Below are 27,697 nucleotides of genomic sequence, written 5' to 3'. Positions count from 1 at the left end.
GCAGCAGTAGTAGTAGCTCGTAATCGGGCAGTTGGGTCAGGCCACTCGTAAAGAGCAGGTGTCGAGTTGTATAGCTCACAGAGGGCACTTGTGTCCTGGAGTTCGGACAATGCAGTCCTGCAGTGGTGTTTTGTAGCTCGAGAAGAGCAGTAGAGTTACCAAGCCCGGTCGTGGATAGTGATGGCGGTGAATGAGCGATGTAGTATAAGGTAAAAGCGAAAATTATTGTTCTTTATTGCCGCTCACGTATGTTAACTGCTGCAACTGATTTTTGTACTATTGTTATATCAAAGCCCCTTGTAAACATTTTCAGAGATCTTTCAATAATAATCATATTTATAAAGATAACTTTTGACAGTCATTTTTCTGAATTTAAAGTTTTTACTAATTTCTCCTATCAATAGTCATGCCGACTATCGTAAAGAAAAACAGTTGCATTTCATACAAAACAAAATATAGCTGCCAGCATTGCGCTGGGCTGTGCCGGAAAAGTTTCTTATAAGAGCAGATATATACCCGTTATCCGGCAACATCATTAAGGTGAAAATTTTCAGTTTATTCAGAACGATTTTTCAGGGCCATGACGTCCAGATTTACCAGTTTAGATTCACAGTTACTTAATTATTGAATTGGTACATTACGAAATTTCTTTTCAATGGTTGTATATGACTCACATTTTTATTGCGAGTTTAGTCTGTTTTTTATCTGAAGTATTTGGAATTTATCTGTTGGGAGATTTCAAGGTGTTCATTCTTTCCTCACGCTGTACGAGATTGGAATAATAGAGAATTATGAAGGTGGTTCGATGAACCCTCTGTCAAGCACTTAAATGTGATTTGCTGAGTCTCCATGTAGATGTATATGTAGAATGTCGGCCTGAAAACAGAGTACAACGCTCTGAAGAATTTAGCTAGAAGTGATATTTTCATCGGAATGTCAAAATAGACTCCACAGGAGGAGTGGTGTTCATTAAAGTAGACAAAAAATTTCTGATGAAGTTGTGCGGTACCGGAAGGTGACGATATTGCGTGAGCATACGAGATTATAAGACGAGTTAGACAAAATTTCTAATTTGAATGATGAATGGTACCCAGGTCTAAATCTAGAAACGTTTAAGTTAATTCAGATTAGTGCGAAAAACATATACATAATGCTGGAATATAGCGTTAGTAACGTGCTGCTTCACACAGTCAAGTCGATAAGGTGTATAGGCATAACGTCGCAAAGCGACAGGATATGGAACGAGCTTGTAAGAACTGTTGTTAATAGCAAAGAAGAACTTCGGTATGTAGGGAGAATTTTAGGGAAGTGTGGGTGCGCCAGCCGTTCTTCAGTACTGTCCCGAGACATTTGCGATCCCAGTCATATGGGATTAAAGGAAGACTCCGAAGCAATTCAGAGGTGGGCGCTAGATATGTCACCGATTCGGAGGGCTGTAGTTTGGAGTAGGTACTTCGAGATGAAGAAGCTTGCGCAGGATAGTGTAGCATAAAGAGGAGCATCATACCAGTTTCTGGACTGAAGACCACAACAACAACAGGGTCAATCAACATGCAAGTGTTACAGATACGCATTAGAAATTCAAAAAACGAAAAATGGTTCAAATGCCTCTGAACACTGTGGGACTTCATTCCTGAGATCATCATTTCCCTAGAACTTAGAACTACTTAAAACTAACTAACCGAAGGACATCACATACATCCATCAGAAACTGCGACCGTAGCTGTCAAGTGATTCCAGACTGAAGCGCCTAGAACCGCCTGGCCACCCCGGCCACGGGAATCCGTGGAGAGACGGTGACCTTCTATTAGAGGAAGACTTTCTATAAAATTTTGAGAACATCTGTTTGAAGCTGAATGCAGAAAAGATTCTACTGCCAGCAACTTGAACTTCGCGTAAGGACGACAGACAAGATATAAGGAGCAATAAGGCTCTTAGGGAAGCATGTAGACAGTTGGTTTTTCCTTGCTTCATTTTTGAGTGGAACAGGAAAGGAATTGACTAGTCATGGTTCCGGGTACACATCGTATGCACCCTACAATGGCCTGTGGAGTACATACACAGACGTAGATGTACTGAACGTGCCCTGCATCAAGTAAATGGTGTTAGAAATAGGGTACAGCTTCTGAAACGTGAGGAGCATTTGTAGCTTTAACTGTAAAGCTGTCTGAGGTGTAGATAACGTGATTAGTCCCAGAGCTGAAGTTTCAGCGACGGAGCAGTGTTCTCCGGAGAGTGTAACGTAGCAAAGAGTTAGCTCGGTTACCAGAACAGGAGAGAGACGTCAGAGCGGCCCTCGTCTCCGTAACGAGAATTGCGGGTAAGCCGCCAGCGGTTGGGGGCGCTCCTGTATTATTCATGAGCCGTAAAACAACGTCTCACTCCGGTCTGAGGTGTGCTGTGACAGGCGCTCCTCAACTGGTCGCAACGGCAAGGGCATAATGGCTTCGGACGTTGCAGAGAACTTCACCGCGGGACCACTTTACGGGGTCCATGGTTGGACCCCGAGCGCAGCATTCGTGTTCTGAGTCAGTCTTGCTGTACCTCTTTTGATTATGAACAAAAGATGTTGTACTGGGTAAACTGTAGGGGAGGCTGAGTATGAATTCTTCTAACCAAAGTATGCAGAATTCACTGAATGAGGTTCCCCATGATCTAAATTTGTATTATAATGCCATAGTTTCTCAATTTTCTAATACTGATAGCAGGCAACCGAGCAGTATTTCAACTTTCCATTCTGACCAAGAGCGTGGTTATTCCGACGTCGAAAGTGGTTTGTGGTGTAATACTTTTTCTTGCTTACCAAACAAGAATTTCCTGAGATTTCCTACTTCTTGTCAAATCAGTAATCTACAGATCAGTTTCGCATTTGACTTCCTTTTTAGATATTATACCCTATGTGGCTACTATTTATTCACTGTCGAAACCACCTTCTTTTCTAGGGAAGGCAGTAGGTCTTGTTAGTCTTATTTTACGAAGACTCGTTCCATCAGACTGGGATACGAGAGCTCCGCATTTATTGTTGATAGGCACTGTCTCAGAATTGTAACTTTAAATATTAGCATTTTCCCAGTTGAAGGTAGTGGTCAGGGTAACACGATACTTTATTTCATACAAACATAAGCATGACTATAAAGATACGAAAAAAATACAGGAAGGTTCAGAAGCAGTAATCACCACATGGCAAACAGAGACTAAAAGCAGCTGAACAGCTTCAATAAACTCTGGTTCACAAATCAACTGTTGTTGAAATACAATACATTTCATGTTGCGGCTCATCAGTGTCTAGGAACAGAATGCGTCTCTATACGTTAAAGTGGGTGTTCTAAATGTTGTCCATGCATCTGAATGGAACATTGAACTCGTCTCTGATATATGCTGCGAATTCTGGAGAATTCTGTAAATGCTGGAAGGCAGCTTTGATTCGTAAGCGTTATTCCTTTAGAGTGAGGAACTCGGTAGCGCAGACTAGGCTTTCGACATGACCCCAACCATGGAAATCCATGGAATATAAATCCAGAGAGCTTTGAGGACATGACACAGGTTTTCCTCTACCTATCTAATGGTGACCATACGTGCGATTTAGAAGCTGGGGCACTCACAAATGAAAATATGCTGGAGCACCATCATGTGTGAATCGCATGTCCAGGCGTTGCTTCAAAGGGACATCATCATGTACTTCTGGGAGTATAGTCCGCAGAAACCACATGTGCTGCTGTCCGGTTAGTGTCTGTGGTAGGAAGTGTTGTCCATCTATGCGGATTCTGAGCAGTCCTGGCCTGACATTCAACACCAATATAGCTGCTGATGTCATGATACGTGTGTTGCTTTAGGATTGACATCGACCCAAATGTGACAGTTATGGTAGTTAAAAATACCATCACAAGTAAAACCAGCCTCATCTGTGGAAAGGTTTCTGCTTACAAACAGGAGATTCAGGGTACATCGTTGTTGCACCAATTGGAATTCTCTTTAGAAGGAAAGTCTACATTGTGGAGGGCTTGCATTCGCTGCAGATGATATGGTAGAGTACACGCCGAAGCAAAATCTGCCTTACGCTTCTATCGCTCGGGACACGATCTTGGGCAGCAATCCTCCTTAGTGAAGTATTCGGACGTTCGTGTACAATGTGTAACACCCTTTCCTCATCATCGAGTGTTATCAGTCTGGGTCAAACTTCTCGTACACGGTGCGCGAAACTCCCGGTTTCCGTAAGGCGCTAATGTAACCGGTTAAATGTACGTCTGTCGTACTGCCTGCGGAGGGAAAAACCTTCTTCATACTATTGTGCAGCCTCAGAGGCATTGCCATTCGCTTTGCCATATATGAAGTTCATGGCAGCGTAGTCGTCGTTGATGTAACCTCTCTCCGTGGAGCCTACACGTTCGTAACTGATTGTGAAGCCGATACGGCACAGTGCACGGCAGGCAAAAGGGAAGCAGATGCGCAGTCGATCCCAATCCTTGTTACATCAATGTATTCAGGAGCGTTTACAGTTCGTCCCCAACTAAAATTAATCTTCTGTTACCTCGGCAACGGCTGATTTGCAGACTCATGTTCATTGGAGCTTTTTAGCTACTTTTGGCCCGTACTTTTCCATGTATGAGTTATTGACCATTACTTCAGAAACACCATGTATAATTCCAGAATGAGATTTTCACTTTGCAGCAGAGTGTGCGCTGATATAAAACTTCCTGGCAGATTAAAACTGTGTGCCCGACCGAGACTCGAACTCGGCACCTTAGCCTTTCGCGGACAAATGCTCTACCATCTGAGCCACCGAAGCACGACTCACGGCCGGTACTCACAGCTGTACTATTGCCAGTACCTCGTCTTCTACCTTCCAAACTTCTCAGAAGCACTACTGCGAACCTTGCAGAACTAGCACTCCTGAAAGAAAGGATATTGCGGAGACATGGCTTAGCCACAGCCTGAGGGATGTTTCCAGAATGAGATTTTCACTCTGCAGCGGAGTGTGCACTGATATGAAACTTCCTGGCAGATTAAAACTGTGTGCCCGACCCAGTTTGGAAGGTAGGAGACGAGGTACTGGCAGAAGCAAAGCTGCGAGTAGCGGGTGTGAGTCGTGCTTTGATAGCTCAGATGGTAGAGAACTTGCCCGCGAAAGGCAAAGGTCCCGAGTTCGAGCCTCGCTCGGGAACACAGTTTTAATCTTCCAGGAAGTCTCACCATGTATAATTACCTTCATAAATTGCCTCAGTTTGAAATGCTTGAATTTAACATTAAACTCATGTTGCACCTTTGTTGTATGACAGTAACCTTACGTCAACTTGTTTCAGTCAACATCTTCAATTCTGTTTCTTTTTTATTTTTATTTTTTCAATGAAAGCAAAACAAGCTATGAGTGACCCGGTTTTTATTGTATGGATAGCTTGTTAACTGATTTATTGCTAAATTCACTCGCCAGACCGGGATATATTCAGATTTATTTAAATGTTGACAACACAATCAAAACTTTAAGATCGCCACCATCGTCAGTGGTGGAGGTAAGGTTTTAAAGCGTTCGTTACAACTAGACATGCATGTACAGAATCGTGGGCTTCCACGACCGGTGTGAGTATCAGTCAAACAATCTTGCACATTAGTCTACGCCATTATAACGCAATATGGCGCCTTAATTTGCCAACACCCAAAGTGTTTAAGGAGACGGCTCTCGGCAAGCCCTAAATTCCGGTTCGTTCCACAGTCCTGCACAAATTTTGATGTTATCCGAATAAGCTGTATATCTATACGTAATATATGTGATGTCAAGAGATTCGGAATCTGCGAATATTTTAATAGTATTTATTACCGCTTGGAATCATCAATTACGTCTGTTCCTTCAGAGACGCATGTCTGTTAATAACAGACACTGTGAATCAAAGTCAGTAATTGTATTAAAGCTCAAGAGTCTACATTCGTGGTACTAACATTTATCATGATTAATTGTTGTTTCATTTTCCCAGTTGCAGAAATCCCGTAATTTTTTTACCATTAGGGGACGTAGGCAGTGTGGTCTGTGGATATTTGGTTCAGTCCGTAAATCTTGCTCGGACAGCCGAAGAGGTTAAAGCAACCACTCGCGATGAACGGGAAACCCGGTTTCGAGACCCGATATGGCACAAAGTTAGAATCATCACCAATAAAGATAATACCAAAGACCTTGTAATTTACGGCTCTGGATCATCAATGCCGTTTGTTCCTTCAGACAAGAAGATAGTCTTTTCTAACGAAAATGCTCATATGGACCGAGGTTCAGGGATCTCTCTTGCTCTAGTTGGTAACTGGCCCTGAGGGCGGGAGGGTCAGCAAGATTAACGGCATGAGGATGCATAGGGCCATGGATAAAACTGCCTAAAGACACAGAAAGGGTATTCACAAGACTTGTGGCCGGTTAATGAAAAAGAGTCAAAATTATCTCTCCATGGGCAAAAGATTTCGGAATCGTCTCGCATTCGGATTCCTGGGAAGGGACAGCTAAGAGGAAGGTGATCACGACAGAAATATTGAAGATTCAACAAAATGATAGTTTTCTGCAAAGCGAGGGGTGGAAGGTCACAAGTTTGAAACTCGTACGGAAGATAGGAAATCTGAAGAGGAATGTGCAAAGGCCCAGTCTGCATAAAGTGGGAGTCAGTGAAGCCAAATGGAAAGGAGACAACGATACCTGAACAGAAGAATATAGGGTAATATCAACAGCGGCGGAAAATTATGAATAGAAAGGCATGGCAGTGAGTGTGTTAGTGTGTACAGCACGCTGATAGAGTTGTTCACTTCATAATCTACAGCAATCCAACACCGACAGCGATAGTTCAAGTATACGTGCCAACGTCACAAGTCGAAACTGAAGAGATAGAGAAAGTGTCTGAGGACATTTAACGAATAATGAGTACATAAGAGGACAGGAAACTAATAGTAATTGGCGATTGGATTGCTGTTATGGGAGAACGAGTAGAAGAAAGGGCTACTGAAGAAAATCAGTTTCATGCTAGAAATGAGGGAGGAGAAAGACTACTACAATATTAGCGAATACTTTGTCTAAGAATCACAAGAGGGGGAGGTGACCTTGAAAGAAGGCCCTGAAATATGGTAAGACGTCAGAGGCATTATGTAAAGGTTAGATGGGGATACCAAAATCACATACTGGATTGTAAGGCGTACCGAGGAACAGATACATGCTCAGATCACAATTTATTAGTGATGAAGAGTAACTTGAAGTTTAAGGGGCTTCCCGACAAGAATCAGTAGGCAAAGGAGTCGATAAATTAAGTACTAAGGAATGAAGAGATATGCTTGAAGTTCTCTAAGGCTACAGATACTGTTATAATGAACGGAGTATTAGGCAGTTCAGCTACAGAGGAATGGACATCTCTGAAAAGAGCAATCACAAAAGTTGGAAAAATATAGGTACAAAGAAGTTAACTGCGAGGAAACCTTACGTAACAGAAAAGCTACTTTAGTTGATCAACGAAAAAAGAAAGTACAAAGGGCGTTCAAAACGTTTTGCACAATCGTCAGTAATTTTTTTACTTTTATCAGGAGGAGAATGAAATTATTTTGTGAACATACTTCGAACATTTACCTATACATTGAGCCTACTCAATGTAGCCTCCATCAGCTGTGACGCATCTGGCCCATCATTCTTTCCAAGATGTAAATGCACTTGGGTAAAATTCTGGGCATTGACTTTTACACCATAGCTTGACACAGGAAATAAGGTCATTCTCACTATCAAATGTTTACCGCGCAGGTGGGCGTTCAGACGACAAAAGAGGTAAAAATCAGACGGAGCCAAGCCCGGACTGTAGGGAGGATGGGGAACAATTTTCGAACCCATTTTCCTGATTTTCTCCTGCGTCATAAGGGCTGTATGGGGTTTGGCATTGTTGTAGTGTAGTCTGCTGAGGTGATCCTGAAGCTGTGGTCTGTGAGTCTTGATGGCACTTCGCAGCTTGTCCAATGGCAAACAGTAAAATTCCCGGTTATTTGTGGAGCCGGGTTCCTAAGAGTGAATGAAAATGACACAACCCTGATTCCATAAGAAGACCATCATTTTTCTACCTGCTGTTCGTGAAAGTCTTTTTTTCTTCTTCAGAGGCGAGCCCGGAAGACACCACCCCATGGATTGGGTTTTGCTGTCAGGTTCGAAGAAAAACAACCATGTTTCATCCTGAGAAATGACGCCGTCAAAATACTGTTTCCACTCTTTAGTAAAGGTGTTCATGAGACCATCGCACACATTCTCCTTCGTCGTTTTCATTGCTTTCGTCAATAATCTGGGCACTCAAAGACGGATTTTTCTCTTTCCTAGTGACTGTATAAGTGATGCCACACTACCCAATGACAAACGAGTCATTTTTGAAAGCTGTCATGTCGTAACACAACTGTCATTTTGGATGATTCTCTCAGTTGTCTCCTTATTCACATCACTCACTGCCACCTCACCGTGGATTTTCCAATACAGCAAATCACCTTCTTTCAACCTCTGAAATCATCGCTGGCTATTGCTGCGATCCACTGTGTCCTCCCCGTAAACAGGGAGCAACTTCCTGTGATTCGATGTGACAGATGAACTCCATCACCGACCGTTGTCGCGATTTGGCATCTACTTCACGGTCCATTATCGCTCACCTGTAAATAAAAGCAAATAATTTTATGCACCAACTTATAGCTAAATGTTCCAAGTATGTTCATAAAAAATTTAAAATTTAATTCTCCGGCTGCAAAAAAAAAAAAAAAAAAAAAAGAGAGACGACTGTGCTAACCATTTTGAACACCCTTTGGACAAAAGGTTTCAGGGAGATTCAGGAATAGAGAAATAAAGGTGTCTTAGGAATAAAATGAGTAGGAAACAGAAGGGAGATAAGGTGAAATGGCTACATGTAAAACGCGAATAAATCGAGAGAAACAAGCCAACATTTCAGTACAACAAAAGACTAGCCCATGTCCCAAATTTTTACATTTTATTCATTCGTTTACAATGAACTCAATTATCTGTGCATACAGATCGGGTGTCCGTCGGAAACAAGTCAATGAATACAAAGTAATAATTAGCATCTTGGACTGGACTTGGAAGTTACTGACGCAAGCGACTCCAGCGTGCTGGAAGTTTGTAAACCACCTTGTGTTCAAATTAAGAGTAAGGTTGGTAACATAAAGAGTTGGATGCGAATCCCGCTTTTAACTGCAGATGAGAGAGCCAATAGGTGCAACGAGCAATTTAAACGCCTTTGTGAGGGAGAAGACGTGTCTGACGTGATTGAGGAAGAAGCCTGAGTCGATATAGAGGAGATAGGGGAACAGGTATTAGCATCATGGTTTACAAGAGCGTTGGAAGACTTAAGATCATATAAGGCAGAAGGTACAGATAATATTTCATCAGAATTTCGAAAATCGTTGGGGAAGTGGCAACGAAACTGCTATTCACAATGGAGTATAGAATGGCGATATACCGTCTGACTTTTGGAAAAAGATAGTTAGCTAGTTAACACAGTTCTGAAGACTGCAAGAGCTAACACGTCGAAGAATTATCGCACAATTCACTTAACAGCTCATGCATCCAACTTAATGACAAGATTGATATACAGAAGATTGGAAAAGAAAACTGAGCACATGTTAGATGACGATCAGTTTGGCTTTAGGAGAGATAATGACGGTTCTGATGTTGCGGTTGAAAATGAAAGAAGACTACAGAAAAATCAAGACACGTTCACAGGATTTGTCCACCTGGAAATAGCTATTTACAATATCAAATGGTACGAGATACTGGAAATTCTAAGAAAAATGAAGTAAGCTACAGGGAGACACGATTCATAGACAAGCCTACCTGACCTAGCGGAAAAAATAAGTGGAATACCAAGACCGAAGTGAAAGGATTAATAAGGATATATGTCAGGGATGTAGTCTTTCGCCCCAACTCTTTAACCTATACATAGCAGGAACAGTTATAGAACTGAAAAGAAGTTCCACAGTGCAATTAAAATTCGACGTGAAATGATATATATGATAGGATTCACTGATGACGTTGCTATCCTCAGTGAAATTGAAGAGACATTACAGGATCCACTGACTAGAACGTACAATCTACTGAGTGAGAGGAAATGGAAGATAAACAGAAGTAATGGGAAACACCAGAAATGAGAACTACAGGACCCTCAACATCAGAACTGATGGTCACAATGTAGATGAAGTTAAGAAATTCTGATACCTAGGCAGCAAAATAATGCATGACGGGTGAAGCAAAGAGGGCATTAAAAGTAGGCAAGCACTGGAAAAAGGACATTAGTGGCCAAGAGCAGTATACTTGATTATTGGCCTTAATTTGAGGAAGCCGATAAAAATGAAAGAAGATGCATACGAGATCACGTAGAAACTAACTCAAGATCTTGCAGGAACACACATCTCCATCGTGAGTAGCTTCGTCTACGTAAAACTGGTAAACGGTGCATTGTGTAGCCGTATCATTCAAGCTACGGATTCGAATTCAGGCACTAGCGCTGTTGTTTATGTGGTTATTGATCTCCTAGGGCTTAGATTACAAAACATTCGCACATTAGAACCCATTTTTTAAGTTTTATCTGACTTAATGACTGATGCAATGCAATCGCCTGGGAGCTGAAAAATTATCGATCTTCACGACATCATCCGTTCTAAATGAAGATAGATAGATATGTGTTAAGCTAATAAAACGCGTCCCATCCTACTTGTTATCAGTGTATGTAAAGCGACAGTTATGTATAAAGAACAGCTGAAGACATTCTCGGGTTGCGGAAAGGAAGTTACGTCCGTTCAGAATGCACGCAGTAGAGAACTGCGCAAGTCCCAACGGTAGAGGGTGTTCCTACGTCTACGCCGAAGTCGCTCTCACTACAGTATGTTGACGGGCTCCTGATAGATGCTGCTCCCATGAATGACGAGCTCCTACTCATGGACGCATCCCTGGACGCTGACATACCCGCTATGATTGAGCCGTCGACACCGATGACTGAAGAGCAGGCATCGAAAGCGGGGATGTAAATCGATTCGATAACACGGTCGTTCCCAAAACCGCTTTCATCCCTCAGTGCAGGGAGTCTCTTTCGCATACGTATACAAAGGCGCACAAGCGCAAACAAACATCGCCAAAACGCGGAAAGGAACGATGTCCGGCGCCGTCGGACAACTACCTGATACGCTCAACGGGAGAAATCAATGTACAAAACAAGTGCAGCGAACATATTGACACGCACGAGAAAGCCCATTCTACCTCGTAGCAGAACGATGCGGATCACACTCTGCAAGTGAAGAACGTGGGATCATATGACGAATAACCTCTGGCGGGCTGTTATTTCACCACCGCTGTAGAAACAATGCCACCGATCTGTCCAGCATGTCCTGCCTCAGCTATATGGAATCCTTACGCGCGATTTCGGCAGATAATAGCGAGACTGCCGGCCGCGGTGGCCTAGCGTTTCTAGGCGCTTCAATCCAGAACCGCGCGACCGTTACGGTCGCAGGTTCGAATCCTGCCTCGGGTATGGATGTGTGTGCTGTTCTTAGTTTTGTTAGGTTTAAGTAGTTTTAAGTTCTAGGTGACTGATGACCTTAGAAGTTAAGTCCCATAGTGCTCAGAGCCATTTGAACCATTTTGAAGAACTGTTTCACGTAAAACCTTTGGCATTTTGAGGATTTTAATGTTGTAGAATTTTAAGTGTTGGGCCTTCAGCCGATTTTGAGTTTGAGTGTTTTGCTGTTAAGGCCCTCAGCTTCGATCAAAGATCTGCTTCACGTAAGGCCTTCGGCATTTTAAAAATTTTAATGTTGTTGAATTTTAAGTATTAGGCATTCAGCCGATTTGAATTTAACTTCTTATCTCTTGACGTGCCTGATTCTTTGGCCTTCGGTCTGAGGAACTATTTTAAGATAAGGCTTTGCCTTCTAAATTTCTGTTTTGTTTGATTTTTGCCTCATTAAGAACGGTTTTATTTGAGCCCTTTGTTTTTTTAACAAAAAAATTTAATGAGCATAGCTGCTAAGGTTCAGTGACCGTGTTAGAATTATATTGGAACAAATAAACCCTCGGTCAAAAATATTAAGTCAAAATTCACCTGGTTTCGATGCTACTATGTGCGTCGTCTTCAGAAGTAGACTAATTGTTCTAAAACATATTAGGTATATATCTGATAGCAAGACTGATCCGCAGAACGACATCTCGGAGGCGACAACTGCTTCGTCGTCTCCGTGATCCTGATGTTAGAAGGTGCCAATGATAGTCGTATGCGTGTTTGGCGCCGTGCAGGTGAGCGCCACAATCAGGACTGCATACGACCGAGGCACACAGGGCCAACAACCGGGATCATGGTGTGGGGAGCGATCTCCTACAGTGGCCGTACACCTCTGGTGATCGTCGAGGGGACGCTGAATAGTGCACGGTACATCCAAACCGTCATCGAACCCATCGTTCTACCATTCCTAGACCGGCAAGGGAACTTGCTGTTCAAATTGGACAATGCACGTCCGCAAGTATCCCGTGCCACCCAACGTGCTCTAGAAGGTGTAATTCACCTACCCTGGCCAGCAAGATCTCCGGATCTGTCCCCCATTGAGCATGTTTGGGACTGGATGAAGCGTCGTCTCACGCGGCCTGCACGTCCAGCACGAACGCTGGTCCAACTGAGGCGCCAGGTGGAAATGGCATGGCAAGCCGTTCCACAGGACTACATCCAGCATCTCTACGACCGTCTCCATGGGAGAATAGCAGCCTGCATTGCTGCGAAAGGTGGATATACACTGTACTAGTGCCGACATTGTGCATGCTCTGTTGCCTGTGTCTATGTGCCTGTGGTTCTGTCAGTGTGATCATGTGATGTATCTGACCCTAGGAATGTGTCAATAAAGTTTCCCCTTCCTGGGACAATGAATTCACCGTGTTCTTATTTCAATTTCCAGGAGTGTATTATGCCAGTCGATGACGGAGTCATTGAAACAGTAGCGCCTTTACTAGAAGATACAGAGGCCAAGAATGTGGTGTATGTTAACATGACGACTGGCGCTAACAACGCTTGGAGTTAGCATCATCAACAGAAGCCCTGTCTGGAAAATACAGGCGGCGGGACCGTCCCATATTTTATGCTCAGGGGATTGCTCCCCTTTCTTGGGTAGATACGTCAATAATTTACTTAGTAGCGACCTCAGCTGCGTCCTTCTCCAGATATCAGTATTCACGCTACACCTATTTCCAGGAGCTGCGGCTAGTGTAGCAAGATGTGAATTTAATTGATACCTGGGAACGTGTACATGGTGACCATCGCAGATATACCTACGTTACAAGTGACTCTGCAAGGCAGGCCGCGGTGGTCTCGCGGCTCTAGGCGCGCAATCCGGAACCGTGAGACTGCTACGGTCGCAGATTCGAATTCTGCCTCGGGCATGGATGTGTGTGATGTCCTTAGGTTAGTTAGGTTTAAATAGTTGTAAGTTCTAGGGAACTTATGACCACAGCAGTTGAGTCCCATAGTGCTCAGAGCCATTTGAACCACTCAGCAAGTCGTATTGATCGAATTTACCTTATACGCGGCCTGAAAACTGCTGTCGCTGAGGCGTAAATTTGGCCTTATCGGATCATACAGATTGTAAATGCACCGTCTCTTTCCTAAGGCAGCAGCTGCGGACGCGTCGAAGTAGTCCAGAGCACATCCGGGACCGGGAGCATAGTCATTTAATAGCTTACAACTTGAGTAAAAGTAGGTGACGTCTCCCGACTTCGACGTTGCGATGGAGGCTGGATTGTGTCAAGCATGCTTTGCGTGGAGCGTTGATCGCTTATGGGCGTGGGCAGACGGCGTGGAAACGGAACACGACGGTTTTCTCTCAGAATGCTACTCTCTGTACAAGCACCATCACAAGACTGGCACCCAGGAACTAAATGGGTGCAGGCACAGATTATTCCCATAATGCGACGCTGCCTAGAGGGAGAAGTTGTCCGAGGGAGAGATACCGATATGATTTGAAGGGGAACAGCGTCGATGCATCACACCATTAGAGAGAAGCAACGAAGTCGTAGAGCTTTAACACGTGCCGTCGACTTGTCGGATGGTAGCAGTGTGACCTCGCAAAAAGACATTGTGAACACATTTGCGGAAATAGTGACTTCTAGAAACAAGTGACACATCATATGGTAGCTTCTACGAAGCTCCCCGGCCACTGTCTGGGATCCTTGGTGTGACGTACAGATGATGGCGCGATGGCGTGATGCAATCTCTTTATAAGGGCGTTTCGAATAATTCACCACTACCCGATTGATTTCCGTTAGAGATTTTATCCAAGTACATCTCATAGTTCCTCGAAGGACTGTTATGTACTACGAGCTGATGCTCCCCTGTGGGGCTCTCCCACTTGCCTTTGTGAAGGGTTTGACTATCTCCATCCCCAGACCTTCTCGCGGAAGAAAGATACAGGACAAGCGGCCACTGATGATGCTAAATTGTAACTGCAAGATTGACACCAGGGTACTTGCAACGCGTTTCGTCTCGTATGATCTCACTCGATAGAATTTCGCTGGGTGGGGACAGCAACATACAAAACTGGTTCAAATGGCTCTGAGCACTATGGGACTCAACTGCTGTGGTTATCAGTCCCCTAGAACTTACAACTACTTAAACCTAACTAACATAAGCACATCACACACATCCATGCCCGAGGCATGATTCGAACCTGCGACCATAGCAGTCGCACGGTTCCGGACTGCGCGCCTAGAACCGCGAGACCACCGCGGCCGGCAGCAATATACAAACGTCGCTCCGACACTACGGTAATGTGAAGGCTCTGGCAACCACATGTCGTCACCAAGGTGTTTTTGTGTCCGCTGCATTTGATCGTGCTTTTGAGAAGGTGAGCCACGCATATATCGCTGAAATTATGGCACACATGAAGTTCCCACAGGAAATTGTTATCGTTGTTTTACTACTACTAGCCGATGTCTCCTCAAGAGTGCTCGTTAATGATCATACGTCAATTAATATCTTCGTATTGGTCAGACTAGGGTGTACGCTGTCGACGGTACTGTACGCCATTCCTCTCCATCCATTATTGTGTGGCCATCGGAACGGACTAACGGAAATAACGATGAGGCATCAAACGTTTATATGTAGAAAGTATGCCGATGACCTGGTACTAATAGCAAGGTCGTCCGACGAGCTAAGAGTGGCACTGAACTGGACCGTTCAACATGGAACGGCTACAGGAAATTCCATGAACATTAGTAGAGGGCTCCCTATAGGCAATGTGACACTGCGAATGATGATGGACTAGAAGAAATCCTAGTGCATATTATTTATCAATGATATTAGTCGCATGGTAGCGCTTAACTACAAAAGTCATATGCAAAAAATTGGAAGGAGTGTTTTCGGTGACATATTAAGAGCGTCAAACGTGATACAATGCGTCACATTTGTCAACACATCTCTGGCAGCACATATACCACACTTGTCCCAAGTGCTCCAGATGCCGGCAGTGAAAGAGCGCCGGATCCTTGCGGTGTTAGGTTATTTTGTGAACGCAGGTTTGCTTTTTAAAGTCAGCTTTGAAATCCTTACCGTCCCAAGCAGGCCTTGGCCGTGTCTACGTCCATTACTATTCAGTAGCTATCTGTGTTAACACGACGACAAAGATGTGGATTCTATACCATAAATTTCTGACAGGCAGTTTTGATAGAGCAACAGGCATCATTCTACGGATTAGAGCGGGTAGCAGTGTCTCACTTCTCGCTGTCAGTATGCTACATTCCAGCTGCTTTTGTCGAATACAGGTAAGTACAAACGGACGGAGCCGCGCACGGCTCGTTTTCATGTCACTTATTGTTTGTCATCTTCTATTAAGGTACTGGCCGCTCGTTCTCTTATTCCATTTACTGGCGTCACTAACGTCCTGCCTTACTTGCCCGAGAGAGGCGCAGCGCATATCGATTAGTGCACTGTCGTACCATCTCTGGAGCGACCGATAGGATTTCCGGGTGGTCGTGTGTCTGGCAGTCAGTTCGAGACGGGCCAGCAGTGCAGCCGGGACGCAGCAGCAGTGACGTCGGGGACGAGCGCCGGTGAGGCGTCGATAGCCAGAGATTGCCCACCGCTGGCAACACACAAGAACTGTCCGACAGAGGGAGATTGGAGCGGGACGACTGTTGGTTGGTCGTCTCAACGGACGACGTATATTTGGTCCTTCCACCATTTCTCGATCTGGGGAGTTGGTCGGCCGCCGTGGAGCAGCGAGGAAAATCTCCGTGGCGCGTTTCTGGCCGGGTTCTGGCGACAACCACGTGCGGACGGAGTGTTAGGGGCTGTTCCCATTGCTACGAGGTGCGTTGCCCACCGATCCCGGACACGAAAGATACGTTATTCTGTTGCTTTGTCTGCTGACGGTCGGTCGGTTGGGTTGTCGTCGGTTCGTGAGTGGTTGGTCTGACTGCCTGTCTCACCTAAGCGAGCTTAAGTGTTTGAATTGCAGGCCGACCCTCGAACATATGAGCGCCCTTCGGTGTACTGCCTTCTTTTATTTGTTCCTGTTGTTAGTACTTGCATGGCTTCAAACACATTTTTTTTTCAAAATTAAGGTTTTTTTCCACTTAAGGCGTAAGATTATTTAGGCCTAATTTAAAGAACGTTTGGGGCCGGAGAGGCCGAGCTACAGTCGCAGGATCGAATCCTGCTTCGGGCATGGATGTGTGTGATGTTCTTAGGTTTAAGTAGTTCTGTTCTAGGGGACTGATGACCTCAGAAATTAAGTCCCATAGTGCTCAGATCCATTTGAACAATTTTGAAGAACTGTTTCACGTAAAATCTTTGGCATTTTTAAGATTTTAATGTTGTAGAATTGTAAGTGTTGGGCCTTCACCCGATATTGAGTTTGCGTTGTTTTGCTGTTAAGGCCCTCAGCTTCTATCAAAGAACTGTTTCAGGTAAGACCTTCGGCATTTTATAAATTTTAATGTTGTTGAATTTTAAGTGTTATCCATTCAGCCGATTTGAATTTAACTTGTTATCTCTTGAAGTGTCTAATTCTTAGGCCTTCGGTGTGAGGAACTATTTTAAGATAACGCTTTGCCTTCTAAATTTCTGTTTTGGTTGATTTTTGCCTCATTAAGAACGGTTTTATTTGAGCCCTTTGTTTTTTTAACAAAAAAATTTAATGAGCATAGCTGCTAAGGTTCAGTGACCGTGTTAGAATTATATTGGAACAAATAAACCCTCGGTCAAAAATATTAAGTCAAAATTCACCTGGTTTCGCTGCTACTATGTGCGTCGTCTTCAGAAGTAGACTAATTGTTCTAAAACATATTAGGTATGTATTTGATAGCAAGACTGATCCGCAGAACGACATCTCGGAGGCGACAACTGCTTCGTCGTCTCCGTGATCCTGATGTTATAAGGTGCCAATGATAGTCGTATGCGTGTTTGGCGCCGTGCCAGTGAGCGCCACAATAAGGACTGCATACGACCGAGGCACACAGGGCCAACAACCGGTATCATGGTGTGGGGAGCGATCTCCTACACTGGCCGTACACCTCTGGTGATCGTCGAGGGGACACTGAATAGTGCACGGTACATCCAAACCGTCATCGAACCCATCGTTCTACCATTCCTAGAACGGCAAGGGAACTTGCTGTTCCAATTGGACAATGCACGTCCGCATGTATCCCGTGCCACCCAACGTGCTCTAGAAGGTGTAATTCAACTACCCTGGCCAGCAAGATCTCCGGATCTGTCCCCCATTGAACATGTTTTGGGACTGGATGAAGCGTCGTCTCACGCGGCCTGCACGTCCAGCACGAACGCTGGTCCAACTGAGGCGCCAGGTGGAAATGGCATGGCAAGCCGTTCCACAGGACTACATCCAGCATCTCTACGATCGTCTCCATGGGAGAATAGCAGCCTGCATTGCTGCGAAAGGTGGATATACACTGTGCTAGTGCCGACATTGTGCAAGCTCTGTTGCCTGTGTCTATGTGCCTGTGGTTCTGTCAGTGTGATCATGTGATGTATCTGACCCCAGGAATGTGTCAATAAAGTTTCCCCTTCCTGGGACAATGAATTCACGGTGTTCTTATTTCAATTTCCAGGAGTGTATTATGCCAGCCGATGACGGAGTCATTGAAACAGCAGCGCCTTTACTAGAAGATACAGAGGCCAAGAATGTGGTGTATGTTAACATGACGACTGGCGCTAACAACGCTTGGAGTTAGCATCATCAACAGAAGCCCAGTCTGGAAAATACAGGCGGCGGGACCGTCCCATATTTTATGCTCAGGGTATTGCTCCCCTTTCTTGGGTAGATACGTCAATTATTTACTTAGTAGCGACTTCAGCTGCGTCCTTCTCCAGATATCAGTATTCACGCTACACCTATATCCAGGAGCTGCGGCTAGTGGAGCAAGATGTGAATTTAATTGATACCTGGGAACGTGTGCATGGTGACCATCGCAGATATACCTACGTTAAAAGTCACTCAGCGAGGCCGGCCGCGGTGGTCTCGCGGTTCTAGGCGCGCAATCCGGAACCGTGCCACTGCTACGGTCGCAGGTTCGAATCCTGCCTCGGTCATGGATGTGTGTGATGTCCTTAGGTTAGTTAGGTTTAAGTTGTTCTAAGTTCTAGGGGACTGATGACCACAGCAGTTGAGTCCCATAGTGCTCAGAGCCATTTGAACCACTCAGCAAGTCGTATTGATCGAATTTACCTTATACGAGGCCTGAAAACTGCTGTCGCTGAGGTGTAAATTTAGCCTTTGGCCTTATCGGGTCATACAGATTGTAAATGCACCGTCTCTTTCCTGAGGCAGTAGCTGTGGACGCGTCGAAGTTGTCCAGAGCACATCCGGGACCGAGAGCATAGTCATTTAATAGCTTACACCTTGAGTAAAAGTAGGTGACGTCTCCCGACTTCGACGTTGCGATGGAGGCTGGATTGTGTCAAGCATGCTTTGCGTGGAGCGTTGATCGCTTTTGGGCGTGGGCAGACGGCGTGGAAACGGAATACGACGGTTTTCTCTCAGAATGCTACTCTCTGTACAAGCACCGTCACAGGACTGGCACCCAGGAACTAAATGGGTGCAGGCACAGATTATTCCCATAATGCGACGCTGCCTAGAGGGAGAAGTTGTCCGAGGGAGAGATACCGATATGATTTGAAGGGGAACAGCGTCGATGCATCACACCATTAGAGAGAAGCAACGAAGTCGTAGAGCTTTAACACGTGCCGTCGACTTGTCGGATGGTAGCAGTGTGACCTCGCAAAAAGACATTGTGAACACATTTGCGGAAATAGTGACTTCTAGAAACAAGTGACACATCATATGGTAGCTTCTACGAAGCTCCCCGGCCACTGTCTGGGATCCTTGGTGTGACGTACAGATGATGGCGCGATGGCGTGATGGAATCTCTTTATAAGGGCGTTTCGAATAATTCACCACTACCCGATTGATTTCCGTTAGAGATTTTATCCAAGTACATCTCATAGTTCCTCGAAGGACTGTTATGTACTGCGAGCTGATGCTCCCCTGTGTGGCCCTCCCACTTGCCTTTGTGAAGGGTTTGACTGTCCCCATCCCCAGACCTTCTCGCGGAAGAAAGATACAGGACAAGCGGCCACTGATGATGCTAAATTGTAACTGCAAGATTGACACCAGGGTACTTGCAACGCGTTTCGTCTCGTATGATCTCACTCGATAGAATTTCGCTGGGTGGGGACAGCAATATACAAAACTGGTTCAAATGGCTCTGAGCACTATGGGACTCAACTGCTGTGGTCATCAGTCCCCTAGAACTTAAAACTACTTAAACCTAACTAACCTAAGGACATCACACACATCCATGCCCGAGGCAGGATTCGAACCTGCGACCATAGCAGTCGCACGGTTCCGGACTGCGCGCCTAGAACCGCGGGACCACCGCGGCTGGCAGCAATATACAAACGTCGCTCCGACACTACGGTAATGTGAAGGCTCTGGCAACCACATGTCGTCACCAAGGTGTTTTTGTGTCCGCGGAATTTGATCGTGCTTTTGAGAAGGTGAGCCACGCATATATCGCTGAAATTATGGCACACATGAAGTTCCCACAGGAAATTGTTATCGTTGTTTTACTACTACTAGCCGATGTCTCCTCAAGAGTGCTCGTTAATGATCATACGTCAATTAATATCTTCGTATTGGTCAGACTAGGGTCTACGCTGTCGACGGTACTGTACGCCATTCCTGTCCATGCATTATTGTGTGGCCATCGGAACGGACTAACGGAAATAACGATGAGGCATCAAACGTTTATATGTAGAAAGTATGACGATGACCTGGTACTAATAGCAAGGTCGTCCGACGAGCTAAGAGTGGCACTGAACTGGACCGTTCAACATGGAACGGCTACAGGAAATTCCATGAACATTAGTAGAGGACTCCCTATAGGCAATGTGACACTGCGAATGATGATGGACAAGAAGAAATCCTAGTGCATATTATTTATCAATGATATTAGTCGCATGGTAGCGCTTAACTACAAAAGTCATATGCAAAAAATTGGAACGAGTGTTTTCGGTGACATATTAAGAGCGTCAAACGTGATACAATGCGTCACATTTGTCAACACATCTCTGGCAGCACATATACCACACTTGTCCCAAGTGATCCAGATGCCGGCAGTGAAAGAGCGCCGGATCCTTGCGGTGTTAGGTTATTTTGTGAACGCAGGTTTGCTTTTTAAAGTCAGCTTTGAAATCCTTACCGTCCCAAGCAGGCCTTGGCCGTGTCTACGTCCGTTACTATTCAGTAGCTATCTGTGTTAACACGACGACAAAGATGTGGATTCGATACCATAAATTTCTGACAGGCAGTTTTGATAGAGCAACAGGCATCATTCTACGGATTAGAGCGGGTAGCAGTGTCTCACTTCTCGCTGTCAGTATGCTACATTCCAGCTGCTTTTGTCGAATACAGGTGTGTACAAACGGACGGAGCCGCGCACGGCTCGTTTTCATGCCACTTATTGTTTGTCATCTTCTATTAAGGTACTGGCCGCTCGTTCTCTTATTCCATTTACTGGCGTCACTAACGTCCTGCCTTACTTGCCCGAGAGCGGCGCAGCGCATATCGATTAGTGCACTGTCGTACCATCTCTGGAGCGACCGGTAGGATTTCCGGGTCGTGGTGTGTCTGGCAGTCAGTTCGAGACGGGCCAGCAGTGCAGCCGGGACGCAGCAGCAGTGACGTCGGGGACGAGCGCCGGTGAGGCGTCGATAGCCAGAGATTGCCCACCGCTGGCAACACACAAGAACTGTCCGACAGAGGGAGATTGGAGCGGGACGACCGTTGGTTGGTCGTCCCAACGGACGACGTATATTTGGTCCTTCCACCATTTCTCGATCTGGGGAGTTGGTCGGCTGGCGTGGAGCAGCGAGGAAAATCTCCGTGGCGCGTTTCTGGCCGGGTTCTGGCGACAACCACGTGCGGTCGGAGTGTTAGGGGCTGTTCCCATTGCTACGAGGTGCGTTGCCCACCGATCCCGGACACGAAAGATACGTTATTCTGTTGTTTTGTCTGCTGACGGTCGGTCGGTTGGGTTGTCGTCGGTTCGTGAGTGGTTGGTCTGACTGCCTGTCTCACCTAAGCGAACTTAAGTGTTTGAATTCCAGGCCGACCCTCGAACATATGAGCGCCCTTCGGTGTACTGCCTTTTTTTATTTGTTCCTGTTGTTAGTACTTGCATGGCTTCAAGCAGATTTTTTTTCAAAATTAAGGTTTTTTCCACTTAAGGCGTAAGATTATTTAGGCCTAATTTAAAGAACGTTTGGGGCCGGAGAGGCCGAGCTACAGTCGCAGGATCGAATCCTGAATCGGGCATGGATGTGTGTGATGTTCTTAGGTTTAAGTAGTTCTGTTCTAGGGGACTGATGACCTCAGAAATTAAGTCCCATAGTGCTCAGATCCATTTGAACAATTTTGAAGAACTGTTTCACGTAAAATCTTTGGAATTTTTCAGATTTTAATGTTGTAGAATTGTAAGTGTTGGGCCTTCAGCCGATATTGAGTTTGCGTTGTTTTGCTGTTAAGGCCCTCAGATTCTATCAAATAACTGTTTCACGTAAGACCTTCGGCATTTTATAAATTTTAATGTTGTTGAATTTTAAGTGTTATCCATTCAGCCGATTTGAATTTAACTTGTTATCTCTTGAAGTGTCTAATTCTTTGGCCTTCGGTCTGAGGAACTATTTTAAGATAAGGCTTTGCCTCCGAAATGTCTGTTTTGGTTGATTTTTGCCTCATTAAGAACGGTTTTATGTGAGCTCTTTATTTTTTTAACCAAAAAATTTAATGAGCATAGCTGCTAAGGTTCAGTGACCGTGTTAGAATTATATTGGAACAAATAAGCCCTCGGTCACAAATATTAAGTCAAAATTGACCTGGTTTCGACGCTGGTAGGTGCGTCGTCTTCAGAAGTAGACTAACTGTTCTAAAACATATTAGGTATATAGTACATCAATAAAATTGAAATAAAATAAAGAACAAACCGCCTTCAGTCACAAGTTGCATTTATTTATTGCACTATGCATTTCGAGCCCTGGAGGCTCATCTTCAGGTGCTTTTAGTGATTTATTTCATGTGTTTTAGTTGTTTGCAGTTAACATTGTATACTGTCAGCTTCTGTTGTCCAGTTGGTATACACAATACACATCTTTAATTTTACGGTACATACTGGTATATATAGATAGTCACACATTTTTTTTGTACATTGTGTTAGCAGAACGTAAACATGTCAAAGATGTTTACGTTCTGCTAACGCAATGTACAAAAAAAAAAATGTGTGACTATCTATATATACCAGTATGTACCGTAAAATTAAAGATGTGTATTGTGTATACCAACTGGACAACAGAAGCAGACAGTATACAATGTTAACTGCAAACAACTAAAACACATGAAATAAATCACTAAAAGCACCTGAAGATGAGCCTCCAGGGCTCGAAATGCATAGTGCAATAAATAAATGCAACTTGTGACTGAAGGCGGTTTGTTCTTTATTTTACGAAAGTAAAACAGTCGCGGACGAAACACTGGTAAACAATGGATAAAATTAAAATAAAATTGAAGTTTGAACTCACTCGAAAAGGTACAGTAATTACAAGTCACATATTAACAAAGATCTAAGCCGGAAAGGTTACGTCACGAACAGTTGTAAGATGGCGAACCGCTAAGGGCTGCTCGTACTGTGAACAAGACTGAGGTGCCCACTTTAGAGACTGTGGGCAAGTAAACATGGTGTTGCTACGAGCGCCATCTAGTAGCTGCAGAAACAACTAGTCTACTGTACATCTTTTGTGAAACAACGCCACCAGTCCATTTAAATTCATGTTTTGCCGATCATCTCTTAATTACTGGACACGTGCCTAAAGCCACAGGCGATAACAATATTCTGCAAACGGAAAGAAGGGATGTAGGTTAGATGTCTTACAGGAATTGGAGATTTTCAAACATCTCACTCGTCATGATGGTGAAATTCTCAACGAACAGCTGCAGCTGCGAAATAAACACTTTTTTGACTGTATAAAGCCATTGCTTCATCTTTGATTCAGATTTCCTCATGCAATTGACCGAAATGTTGTTTTCCTGTCACATCTTTGCTGTGTTCTTGTATGTCATAACTGACGTTTTTTTACGTTAAAAATGTATCTCTATTTAAAGCAGATAAATATGTAACTTCATCCTGTTATTATTAATGCTTACGTTACGCCTGAATCAGCTGCATCACAATTTCATGTGTCTAATTTTGAATGTCCAGTAGTCTAGTTGTTTCTGCGGCTACTAGATGGCAACACCATGTTTACTTGCCCACACTTTCTGAAGTGGGCACCTCAATCTTGTTGCAACCCTTGTTCACAGTACGAGCAGCCCTTACCGGCTCGCCATCTCACAACTGTTCATGACGTCGCCTTTCCGGCTTGGATCTTTGTTAATATGTGACTTGTAAGTCAGTACAAACTTTAATTCTATTAATGTAATATACCTAATATGTTTTAGAACATTTAGTCTGTTTACGAAGACGACGCTCATAGTAGTGTCGAAACCAGGTCAATTTTGACTTAATATTTGTGACCGAGGGCTTTTTGGTTCAAATTTAAAAAAGTTTTATGTTCCTTAGCCTGAAGTGTTGGACTTTCTGCCGATTGTTGTATTCAAATGGTTTTCTCTGAAAATTTGAGCTTCTTTAGGCCTTCAGCCTAAATAAAGGGCTTCTGTATGATAAGGCCTGCCTTTTAAATTTCTGATTATGCTTGCGTTTTAAGTTATTGGCCTTCAGCCGTTCTTAAACCAAGTGGCTTTCAGCCGGTAATTAAGTCCCAAAGATTAAAGCTATGTGTTTAATTCTTTTTTTTTGTGGATCTCTTGTAATGTTTGATCAAATAATAAAGTTGTATGTTCGAGTGTAACTGACAGCCCCTTATTTTGGCCCCTTACCACAATTAAAACTACCTGTCGTATCCAGCGGGTTTAGCAGGGCGTCTCACGGAGCTACCAACTAACAGGCTGGCAACGGTACGTGATATTCGTATATGACGCTTATTGTCATGAGGGCAGACGCGTAACGACGTAGAGAGACGGAAACCAACAATAACGTGGACAGTGGTATGACTTGCAATGAACTACGTCTCCCAAGATACGACGGAGCGTGCGCTATGGTATCTCGTAGCAAACAGGAAATTACTTGCAGTAATGCCCCAAACTATCGAATCACGAATATTACTCTTCCCGGACAAGACATACTACCCCAGAGTGATGAACAATGCAGTCACTTGGGCTCCAGTCTGACAGTGTATTATATTTTCCCAGGGGGCTATACGAATGTACTTGATGTTTGACCGTTTCTCCAAGAATATTACTCTTTCATTTAGAAAACTGAGAGATACACAATGTATTAAGCTCAATTTTCAGGAAGTGTCTTACTACATCCATGCGTAGTTGTGGTATGCCGCGTTGCTTAATTATTTAGAACAAGAATAGAACTGAACGGTGGTGCCCTCTCCACAATCTCACGAGAAGACGTGCCCGATTTCAGCACGCGGAACATCAGTAATTGGAGAGACACACTTCTCATCTGAGCAGCTTCTCCCTTGGACATGGGTGCGTGTGTTTGTCTGTAGGATAATTTAGGTTAAGTAGTGTGTACGCTTAAGGACTGGTGACCTTAGCAGTTAAGTCCCATAAGATTTCACACACATTTGAACATTTTGAACATTTATTGTTCTGTAATGAAAGGAGAGTGTTTATAAATTTTATTTGTCAATTCAGAGACATACTCACTACTTTTTCACCTCCCATTTTTATCATTATTATGTAAAAAAAGAAATATCCGTAGCATCACCGATATCATTAGAAGTCAATAAAATAGGACGCTGAATGTAGTTCTCCAGTGCAAGGTTTCATTATTACTGTAATCAGTTATTTTCTGTAACACAAGGAAAAGAAGGTCTACGGCCTAGCTGCGGAGGTAACTCCGGCTACCCAAGGTAAACACTTGGATGGGTCACCGTCGGGGTCTGTCGAGTTGAGTTGGCAAGCGAGGTGAACACAGCCCAGCGAGCCCAATTGAGGAAATACTTCACTGATAAGTAGAGGCACCAGTCACGAAAATGGCAACGGTCAGGAAAGAGGTGTACAGACCACTTGCCCCTTCTTATCCGCATCCAGTGACGCCTAAAGGCTGAGGATGATACGGCGGCCGGTCGGTACGTTGGGCTTTCAGGGCCTGTTGGGGCGGAGTTTGTTTTTTTCAAATCAGCGGAAAATTAGTGTTCGAGTCCCAGTCCCGCACAAATTTTCGTGTCACGAACAGGTATTGAAGCTGTGCCTAATACAACTGAAAGAACTCGCAATCTGTGTATGCTTAGGTAGTATTTTCTACAGCTGTCTGTTCCTTCAGGCACGTCTGTCTTTGTGACTTAAATAGGTTTGTAAAATCGAAGATGCTATCATTAATCGTGATTCCTTGTAGTCTCAGTCCCCCTCCTGCCAGATTCATATATGAGCTTTAAGGGCGTAGGAAAATTGGTATGCGGAGGTTTGATCCAGTCCGAGGAATGGTTAAGGAGACTGCTCGCGACAAGAGGGAACATCTGAGTTCATGTGTCAGCAATAGCTAGTACAGCTGTATTTAATATAGCTGATGTCATTCAACTCCCAATCTGCAAATAACTACGTAGCATTTTGTAGAGCTGTAAAGTCAGAGATGTACGTCTTGTCAGATATGAATGCTTATAGGAACAGATATTGTGAAATAAAGTAGGTTTTACAAGCCTTAACAGGCAAAACCTATTGTATTAATATTAATCTTGACTCTTTCTTGTCTCATTCTACCCGTTTCTTCAATAGCGTAATGCACAATCATAAGGCGGTTAAGTCAGTATGACACGTGGAGACATGGGTTGGTCTAGAGAATGTGCGCCTATGAACGAATTGGTGAAGTAGACTTTGCGCAGCAAGCAGGATATACGGATTCGAGTCTCAATCTGGCACAAACTCTCACCTGTTACCAATGAGTTCTTTGACATCAGTTGTATTAGGCACAGCTACACTACCTGTTCGTGACACATTTCAAGGACAAATTTTGCTAACATCATTAAATTCCTTGAACAAAGTAGGGATGTGGATCGGTGTGCAGAGCGTGGATGGATAGCCGAAATGGACAAGGTGACCGCACACGAAAAGCGGTAAGTCCATGCTCGAGACCCACTACGCCGCATATTTTCATGTGTCACGAGTAGATAGTATTTATCTCAACTTATGTCAAAGGATTCGCAATCAGCGAATAATTCCGTAATGTCTGCTAGAGCTATGAATCATCAATAATGTTCCTTCAGATTATGTAAAATCAGTATTATGTAGTCACTGAGTTAGGATGAACGACAAGTTTCCTGCAAGGCCGTCGTCACGTCGAGGCAGCTGTTAGTCATTCAGCATATGTAAAATATAAACAAAGTAACAGTACACAGATGAAGTTTAGGTACTTCTCTCATTTTAGTTTTTGAGTTACTTCTTTGCTTGACTATAGAAAAAAAGTGGTGCGCCGTAAACAGCTACCAGTGTGTCAAACGACTTGCAGTGGAAATTAAAATGGGATGGTCTTGGTGAAGTTTTAATTAATGAATAAAAATTATACCTAGGCTCATGATTGAATAGTAAAGCTGTGTCGATAGAGAACGCAGAGGAGATCTTGAGGTTCAACACAGATTTGGAGGGATTATTATCAAATAAGGCAGAAGGGATTGATAACATGCATACGGAATTTCCGAAATCATTGGGTGATATGAGAACAAAGTTATTGCTCTTGTTAGTGTATAGAATCCATGAGTCTGGAGACAAACTACCGTACTTTTGCAAGAGTTATTTTTACACAATTCCGAATACCGTAAGGGCAGTAAGTGCGACAACTACTCCAAAACCAGCCTAAAACGTCATGCAAAGAAGTTGCTGAGAATAATAGCGTACAGAGAAATTGATAAAAATTTATGATCTGTTACATGAAGATCAATTTGACTTTCTGTAAAGTGAGGGCACCAGATAAGCTGCTCTGATGTAGCAACTGATAATGGAAGAAAGAATTTAGAAAAATCACGATAGGTTGATAGCATTTGCCGTCCTGGTAAAGGTGTTCGACAATGTAAAGTAATGAAAGACGATAGAAATT

This window comes from Schistocerca gregaria, chromosome 3 (genome assembly GCF_023897955.1).
Source record: "Schistocerca gregaria isolate iqSchGreg1 chromosome 3, iqSchGreg1.2, whole genome shotgun sequence".
NCBI classification, from domain to species: Eukaryota; Metazoa; Arthropoda; class Insecta; order Orthoptera; family Acrididae; genus Schistocerca; species Schistocerca gregaria.
The sequence above is the reverse complement of the archived record's forward strand: the minus strand, read 5'-3'. Positions refer to the sequence as shown.